This window comes from Rhagoletis pomonella, unplaced genomic scaffold (genome assembly GCF_013731165.1).
Source record: "Rhagoletis pomonella isolate Grant_MI unplaced genomic scaffold, Rhpom_1.0 Rhpom_scaffold_00003, whole genome shotgun sequence".
Classification (NCBI taxonomy): Eukaryota; Metazoa; Arthropoda; class Insecta; order Diptera; family Tephritidae; genus Rhagoletis; species Rhagoletis pomonella.
The window spans coordinates 22,168,506-22,177,739 of NW_023458557.1; the positions used below are offsets into that span (position 1 = coordinate 22,168,506).

The 9,234-nt window shown below is 39.2% G+C and overlaps 1 pseudogene; it reads right to left on the reverse strand.

Annotated features, from left to right (window-relative positions):
- The window catches only part of LOC118736100, a 28,940-nt pseudogene extending 21,340 nt beyond the window's left edge, over nucleotides 1–7,600 (reverse strand).
- Nucleotides 7,601–9,234: the final 1,634 nt, after the last annotated feature.

Below are 9,234 nucleotides of genomic sequence, written 5' to 3' on the forward strand. Positions count from 1 at the left end.
TCGTCAGCGTTGTGTCAAGGACTTGCATGTCGACCTCTAAAGGTATGTGCCTTTTTGTCAGAAGGATCAGCTCTGTCTTTACTGTAGCGAGTTTCAGACAATGGTCCTCAAGCCATGCTTGCACTCTGTATTCAACTAAATTTAATTAAATTTCACTAGCATACATTCTTATCTTGCCGAGTCATTTGTTGCTATCATTGTTGTTGTATCCTTTGTAGTTAACTGAATTCATTTTGTTTTTGCACATTTGTTCTTCTCTTTTTGTTTACTTCTTCTAATTCTTCTTTATTAAGTGTCATAATGTCCTTAATTGTTATAATTTATTTTGTTTGTCTTTTTATTAGCGAGTGTTATTACATAAATCTTTCAATATGAAGTTCGATCTTGATACTTGCCAAATTAAAAGCGATTCTGAACGCTACTTATCGTGATGGCTATGTGATGGTATCAAACAACGCAGACAACAAGAAGTGATAACTCGTTATAATTGTTCATCCAATCAAAAAACGCACTAGGGAAAAAGAGTAGGCACGCCCTTGTTGCGCACTTTCGCCACAATTATAACGAGTTGTCCCTTCTTGTTATCTACGTTCTTTGGTGGTATTTACCATCTGAAATATGCTGGTTTGACGGGAAGAGTTCTGGACGCTATTAATGATGGCAACGGCTTTCGCTAGGATTGCGTAAAGTGCAGGTCAACCCAAGTCGATCTTTTCAAGCTATTTAGACAAACCAGAAATGGTTTTACAGAAATAGGAAGAGAATTATGGGTACTGACAGAAAAATTTAAGCATTATGAAAACGTGTTTAAATCATTCAAATGCTTAGATACCTTGCAATGTGTTAAGGATATCCGTGTGTCTAAACGTAAGCGTCTCCACAGTCAATCTTTGTATCTAGATTTTCGAGAGACACTACCGAAGACGATATAAAGCTTTATATCCCATCAAAAATTACAACTGTCGACTTAAGCATCAGAAAATTAAATTTTAAATACTGCTTCATTTAAAATTGACGTAAATTTAAATAATTTCAATGCGCTGCTTAGTAGTTCTTTTTGGCCCCAGAAGCTTTCGTTCGTGAATTCGAATATAGGCCCAAAAAAAGGAAATAACTTAGTTAATATTCCCCGTCATAACACTGAATCAAAAAACTGATTATTAAATCTGCTTTAAGTATTTATTACCAAAATGTAAGAGGCTTAAATACTAAATTAACGAACTTATACCTTAAAGGCCTTGAATGTAATTATAATATTCTTTCTTTTACTGAAACTTGGCTGAAACCTCACATTTTCAATTTAGAGATCCTCCCAAATAATTATCATATCTATAGACAAGATAGGGAGGACAGAATCGGCGATGGCGTACTTGGTGTATTCACGACTCATCTCTTTACTGAAATCAGTTAATTTACTGACTAAACCCTCTGATTCAATGATTGCGTTGGGTGATTTTAATTTACCAAGCATATCATGGAACATCATTGACAATGATATCGTACCTTTCGCGTCTAGTGCGTGCAACAACGTATTTTTAGAGGAGATGGCTGAACTCTGCCTAACTCAGGATATTGCACTTCACAATAAGTTTGGTAAAGTATTAGATCTTGTTTTTGTTGATGATGCATCTAAGTCCGTTGTAAATAAGCGTGATCCACTAGTTTTGCCCGAAGATGTCTACCACCCTGCTACAGAGGTATCTTACGAGGTTATAATTGATGGTCAAAATTGCAGCACCCAAGCATAGAACCAAATATTCGCTTTGATTTTTCTAAAGCCAACTTTAAAAAGCTTAATAAAGAACTGTCTAAAATGGAGTGGCCTGCATATAAAGAAAATATTGAACAAAGCGTTGCACTTTTTAACTTTGCTTTACATAAATTATTTGAAAAGCATGTGCCTAAACCAGTGATGCACACGGGAGTATCAGGGAGCTACTCGTCTTTCACATACAAGTTGTGTGTGCGCAGCTACCGAACTTATGCGCCGCTAGCAGCCGGTCAGTTTGCGTTTGTACTTCATGCTGTAAGCATTACATGCGCGAGCACTTTTGCCGAGTACACACATACAGCTACAAAAATATTGCGCTTGTGTTGGGAGCCACTGGCCTAAACGCATGTATGTTCCTGAAGAACAAACACAGTTATGGTTCACTAAAGAACTGAAAAATTTGAAAAACAGAAAGTCGCGTTATTTTAGATTACACAAAAAAGCCGGTTTACACGTGGTGGTGGTTTGCGTCATAAGTTTTTTGAATTAAACAAAATGCGTTATAAAGCTTACTTGTGTAAAATCAAACGGCGTATAATATATAACCCAAATCATTTTATGACTTCGTAAACTCCAAGCGAAATGTACGTGGGTGGGTGAAGTATCAAAATACCGTCTCTAGTGATAACCAAACAATTTCTAACATGTTCGCTCAGTTTTTTAAATCCAATTATTTATTTTATTAATTATTCCATTAACTCACATGCTAACATTGAGTATCCTTTTAAACTATGTCCAATGAACTCAATAAATATCCCAGTAATATGTCCCCTGGGTTCAACACCTGGTAAAAGCAACATCAAAAAAAAAATTGAAAAAAGTTTTTTTCTTAACAGCGATCGTCCCTCGGCAGGCAATGGCAAACCTCCGAGTGTATTTCTGCCATGAAAAACAGCTTCCCATAAAAATACAATCGCCGTTCGGAGTCGGCGTAAAACTGTAGGTCCCTCCTCTTTGTGTGACAACATCAAGGCGCACGCCACAAATCGGAGGAGAAGCTCGGCCAAACACTAACATATGTGTAAGCGCCAATCTAAAAAAAAAAAAATATGTCCCGATGATGTAGTAGCTTATCTGAAATCCTTAAAGCAGGCCTTCAGTTATGGTCCTGACCAGATCCCTACTTGTATTTTTATAAATCGTTCATAACCCCGTTACATAAAAGCGGTAGCAGATCTTCAGTGGAGAACTACCGGGGAATAGCTAAGCTTTCTGCAATTCCTAAATTATTTGAAGCAATTATAACCAATCAGTTGACGCATTCTATCTCTTCTAGCATTTCATATAGTCAACATGGATCAACATAAATGGATAGTCAACATCCATTTATTAAATACACAAAAGACTGTACAGATGCGTTGTATTTAGGTGTTAAATCAAAGTTCTTAAACATTATTTAATAACCCTGGATTGCCCCTGAGGATGCTAAAAAGTTTTAGCGAAACGTTGGGCCAGAAAGTGGAATAATGTAGTTTTATTCGCACAAAAAACATAGATCAGACTAGCCTGGTAACATAATATTTAACAAAACTGTTGATGTTATATATACTGACTTCAGTAAAGCATTTGACAAAGTGTGCCACTCATTGCTCATCTATAAACTTGATCTTCTTGGTCTTCCACCTAATTTTCTACGTTGGATCTCTTCATACCTCTATGATAGATCACAAAAGGTAATGTTTAACAAGTAAGAGCAGCGCTGTCTTCGGCTATGCCGAAGGCTTCATACCTTTCATGAACATCTGCAAATTTTACTTTGACAGATTACTGCTTTTGAATACATCTGCATACATCGATAGAGGAGTTACATACTTATATAAAAAAATCGCATCTAAACAATCAGAGGTATGGAAGATATACTTTATATGGCACCAATCTAAGTGATTTTCACTGCTATGTGATCGGTATGTAAACCGGTAACACAATTTATTGGGTTTAGTTTCCTACATAAAGGAGATATATGGCAAAAACTGGTATCTGAACAATCAGTGCTATAGGAGATAAAGCTTATACAGCATATATTTTGATGATTTTCTCAGTAGACTTTGTATTATTATTTATAAAATATCTTACGAAATTTATCGGTTTTAGCTGTTCAAATAAAGAAGTTTTACAGTAAAATCCCATATCTGAACAATCAGATGTATGGAAGATATATGTTGTAGTCATCCGATCCTTGTTATTTTCACTGTAAGTATTCTGTTAATGATGAGTGAAAATGGTGCGAAATTTCATGTTCCCAGCTGCATAAATGGAGGAGTTATGATAAAAGACCTCATATCTGAACAATCAGTTGTATGGGGGCTGCAGGTTATAGTGACCCGATCTTTGTTATTTTCGCTGTAAGTCTTCTGTTGATAATGAGTGAAAACAGCGCGAAATTTCATGGTCCTAGCTATATAAATCGAGGAGTTATAACGCAAAATTTTATATCTGAACAATCAGTTGTATGGGAGCTATAGGTTATAGTTACCCGATCTTTTTAATTTTCACTGTAAGTTTTCTGTTGATAATTATTGAAAACAGTGCGGAATTTCGTGTTCCTAGCGATATAAATGGAGGAGTTATAACGAAAAATTTTATATCTGAACAATCAGTTGTATGGGGGCTATAGGTTATAGTGACCCGATCTTTGTAATTTTCACTGTAAGTATTCTGCTGATAATGGGTGCAAGTACTGCAAAATTTCATGTTCGTAGCTGCATAAATGGAGAAGTTATAACGAAAAATCTCATATCTGAACAATCAGTTGTATGGGAGCTATATGTTATAGTGGTCCGATTCTTCCGGTTCCGACAAATGATTAATACATTATAAAAATACACCCACATACCAAATTTGATACGGATATCTCGAAAACTGAGAGACTAGATTGCATACAAACAGACGGACAGACGGACATGGTTAAATCAACTCAGCTCGACGTTCTGATCATATAAGTATACATTTTAATGGGTCTATCTCTTTTTGTTCTGGTACTTACAAACATCGGACCAAAGTTATAATACCATTTCATGCTCATGAAAGGTATAAAAATACTATCTCTGACGTCATTGATGTTACTTCAGAGTCCCTCAAGGTAGCAACCTAGGCCCGGTTCTGTTCTTGCTTTTTATAAACGACATTTCTACAGATATAAAATTTTCAATAATTTTAATGTATGCAGATGATGTAAAGCTTTGTAAATCGTACGTTTCAATTAAAGAAAGGTCTTTACTACAATCAGACTTAAACAGCATGGCTTACTGGTGCCAAGTATGCCTCTAAATCTTAAGAAATGTTAATTAATGGGCTTCTCGCGAAGAGCTGTTCATCCCGCTTCTCATACAATAGGTAACCATAACCTGGAACAGGTACACAATTTTGTGGACCTTGGTATCACAATGGATCCTAAGCTTAATTTTAATCTACATATTAATGTGACAGTCAACAATGCTAAAGGTGTACTTGCATTTGTGAAACGATGGTCAAAATAATTTTGCGACCCTTATATCACTAAAACCCTGTTCACAGCATTAGTTAGGCCAATTCTGGGATACGGTTGGATGGTTTAAAATCCAAGTATCAAATTTACTCAGACAAGATCATCTCTATACGCAATACAAGTATCAAATTTACTCAGACAAGATACAATCAATTCAAAAACAATTCCTACTTTTGCTTTAAGAAATTTCCGTTGGGATTCTCAATATAACTTTCCACCTTATACGAGCCGATTAAATCTTATTAAACTTCCTACACTTTCCAGCCGCAGGCAAATGCTTGGTACAATTTTTATAGTTAAATTACTAACAGGCTCAATTTCAAGTCCGCTTCTTCTGGGCGAAGTTAGCCTTAATGTTCCCTCCCGGGTATCAATACACTTTTGTCCCATATTTCTGAAAGCTTGTAAAATTAATTTTGAATTGCACGACCCACTCCGTTGCTTATGCCAGGATTTTAACTCTCATTCCAGCACGTTTGATATATCAGATCCGCTTTTCAGCATTAAGAAATCGATACTGTCCTCTCTCAATAGATGAATAATTAAAATAAAGACATAAAATCGGCTGATGAATTTAGTTCTGTAGCTGAACAGTTTTAGATCTCGACACTTAACAAACTCCTGCCTATCGTGACTCGGGGAAAAAATTTAAAATACTGGTTTAGTACGTTATGCGGACTGCGCCTCTCGTGCGGATGGGCGGGAATGGAGGGTAAAAACCGTCGGGATTATTATTATTAGTATTATTATCACTTGGTTCAGCTTTATTTTTGACTCTTCGGTATTACGAGCGGTTATTATGACAGCAATGTCATATGCTCCAATACACGCATGCTACACGCAATATTTCGTCGTAGCTCATATTCCAGAGGTCTGGGCCAATAATGGAACCTTGGGTTGCCCCCGAAGATATTTGCTTTGATTTCTGACCACCACTGGTTTCATATATAAGCAGTCGGTAGCGTAGGTAACTCCGAATTATCTTCCCTAGGTAGTTCGGGATTAAAAACCTGTTTTCAATACATTTATTATGTGGGCCCATCTGAGACTGTTAAAAGCATTTCGGATGTCCAGGGTTGCAAGTAACACTATCTGCCTGGAGTGTTGGTTACCACGTTGAGCGATTTCTACACTCTCCATCACATCTTGAATGGCTCCTAATGTTGAGATGCCGACTCTCATGATCGACTCAGTAAGTCGATATTTGATCATCTTTTCGAAAAGTTGTCCTGCGCTATGTTGAGATGCCGACACTCATGATCGACTCAGTAAGTCGATATTTGATCATCTTTTCGAAAAGTTGTCCTGCGCTATCAAGCATACAAAGTGGGCTGTATGCAGAAGCAGTGGGCGGATCCCACTTGCCTTTACAAATCAGCATTAACTTCTGCTTCTTCCAGACCTCGGGAAAGACTGCTTCTTTCAGACAGGCGTTGTACATGTTAAGCAATATATTGGGCCAAAGCTTTTAACACCCTTCGCAGATATTCCGTCAGGTCCCGACGATTTATTGTTTTTTAGCCCCTTCGCTGCCAGTATAAGATCTTCTGCTGTGAAAGGTGGGGCAGATTCGGCTGTTAGATGTTCAGACACTTCTAACAGAGGCTCAGGCGTAGGAAACAGAGTGTCCACTATCTTACTAATCACGTCGCATGCCATTTCCGTCGCAGGTGACTTTGCTCCCAGCTTTTTCATCACAATTTTATAACCCAGTCCCCAGGGGTGGTTATTTAGGTCGTCTGTGAGTTCTTCCCATTATTTTTTTTACTACTGCTTATTGCCTGTTTTAGGGCTTCTCTGCTCTGCTTGTAGTCTTTAGATTCCGTGGGCGTTGGTCCTAATCGCCTAGCTCGAGTGAGTATTCTTCGCTTCCGTAGACAGACCTTCCTGAGTTCAGCAATTTCTGCCTTCCAGCAGTATACCGCTCTTCTTTTTAAATTACATGCATTTCCTAGCGTCGCTGTTGACGTAGATTCGCCTCGCGTTCTCGTAAATGTTTGCAATGAGCAACGAATGCTTCAGCTTTTTTACGTTCCACCTCCAGTTTTCTTTTTCTCCGAGCCTTGATGGTGTGCCAATTCAATGTTGAAGATGATGTATTGATGATCGCTTCCGGTAAAATCTTCTAGAACTTTCCACTCGTTAATTGATCCATCTATACTTTCCGACGCTAAAGTTATATCAGGTATGGTCTCATTACATCCTGATCTCAGGAAAGTTCCAGAGTGGCCTGTGTGGACGAAGACTAGTCCTAATCTAGCAGCCATATCCAGTATCCGCCTACCTCTTGAGTTCGTTGTAGACGAGCCCCATTCTATTGCTTTTGCGTTAAAGTCTCCTGCCATTATTATACGGTCTCCTATTTCTAGCGCTTTGTCTTCGACGAGTTCTAGTTTCCGAGGGAAATCTCCGATGTTGTCGCTAGGCGTTAAGTAGCAGCTCATTATGGTGAATAGGTTGTTCTTTAAGTATACAAAACCGTCTCCAGATCCCTTTTTAGCAAAACTATAGTGTAGTTATAGTTGGGGAAGCCAGATGGCGTCAGTTCCTGACTCGTCTTCGACCATACTGTCGTGAATTGTGTGTTCATATGGTTCACTGATTATCACTGCATGTACTTCCTTTTCAACGATAAGTTGCTCTATAAGTGCATCCTATGTCTTGCTCCTATGCATGTTAGCTTGGAGTTTGGTTATTCCGTTGAGAAGTCGGGCACCTGCGAGAACCCGGCATGTGCTTTATTTCGTTACTTTCAGCATCTATACATAAGCAGCATTTCCGTTAGTTTGTGCATTCCTTCATCTTATGTTCTGTTTCTCCACATCGGATGCAGTTGTCCTTCGCCGAAATACCGGAATCATCGCTTCAAGTTAGTGGTCGCCCTCGTCCTATCACTGATCCATCCGATTTTGATGTTCTTCGCCTGAAGAAGTTTTACCGCACTCTCGCTGGCAAGTGCTACAAACGCTCTGACTTGCTGTCGGGTGTTTGGTACAGTGACTTTTACCAGCATGTCCTCTCTGTCGGCGACCAGTTTTCTTACGGCTCCTTAACTCGCGTTTTCTTGGAACAGTCGGGTGCAGCGGGACTCGATGCAGTCCGTTTCACCGATGATGGTGTATTATCTTCGATGCGTTCGGGCACATTACGTGTTGCAGTAGGCGTAGCTATAGTATTTCCACTAATGGCTATTATCGTAGAAATTTTTTTCTTGCTAAACTTCTCAGCTTGGGTCCATCCCTTTCTGCAGTATTTGATGACGTCAAAAACTCCATTAGTTCAGAAACGCATTTTTTTATTTCCACGCTCGTGTTTCTTTGCTTTCGTCTTCCGTAGTATTTTATTGCATTTTTCTTGAGCTTCTTCCTCTTGGGTTTTGCATTTTCAAAACAAACTCTTGGCGCGGAGAGCCTGCGTCTACGTCGTTTATTTGTGGATTATTTGCTATTACCTGTGTTTGCTCAAATCAATTATTGTTTGGCTTTCCGATTATTGCTTTAGGCGCTTCGTTTTCTCTATTCGACTCTATTGCAACTCCTACCGTTGGGGTCACGCTTGCGCCCACAGGCGTTCCAGCTTCACTTACTAGTGTAGTCTGGCCCGTAACATTGTCCCTCTTTCCTCTTAGGGGCATTTGCAACGACGTGATTGAATTAGGTGTGTTCGCGTTTTGTGGCGGCGACCGAAGTATACGCGAGCTTCTCGTGAAAGGACTCTCTTCTACTGTACCATCTTTTGTTTTTCCATATTTTCAACCTTTCGTTTTTAGTTTACCAGAGCCTCGTGTGCAGGGGGGTGAGCCGAAATAGTCAATGACGGGTGTACCCTCGGGGACGACACCCCTACCCCTGTTCCCTGAGGCCTGACCTTCGCTTTACCAGTCCCGGAAAACTCGGACGGACCGGAGCTCGCCCGGAGCAACGAAGACTACTAGTTCTTCGCCCAATGCAAACTTCCTGACCAAGGTCCCAAGTGGCTG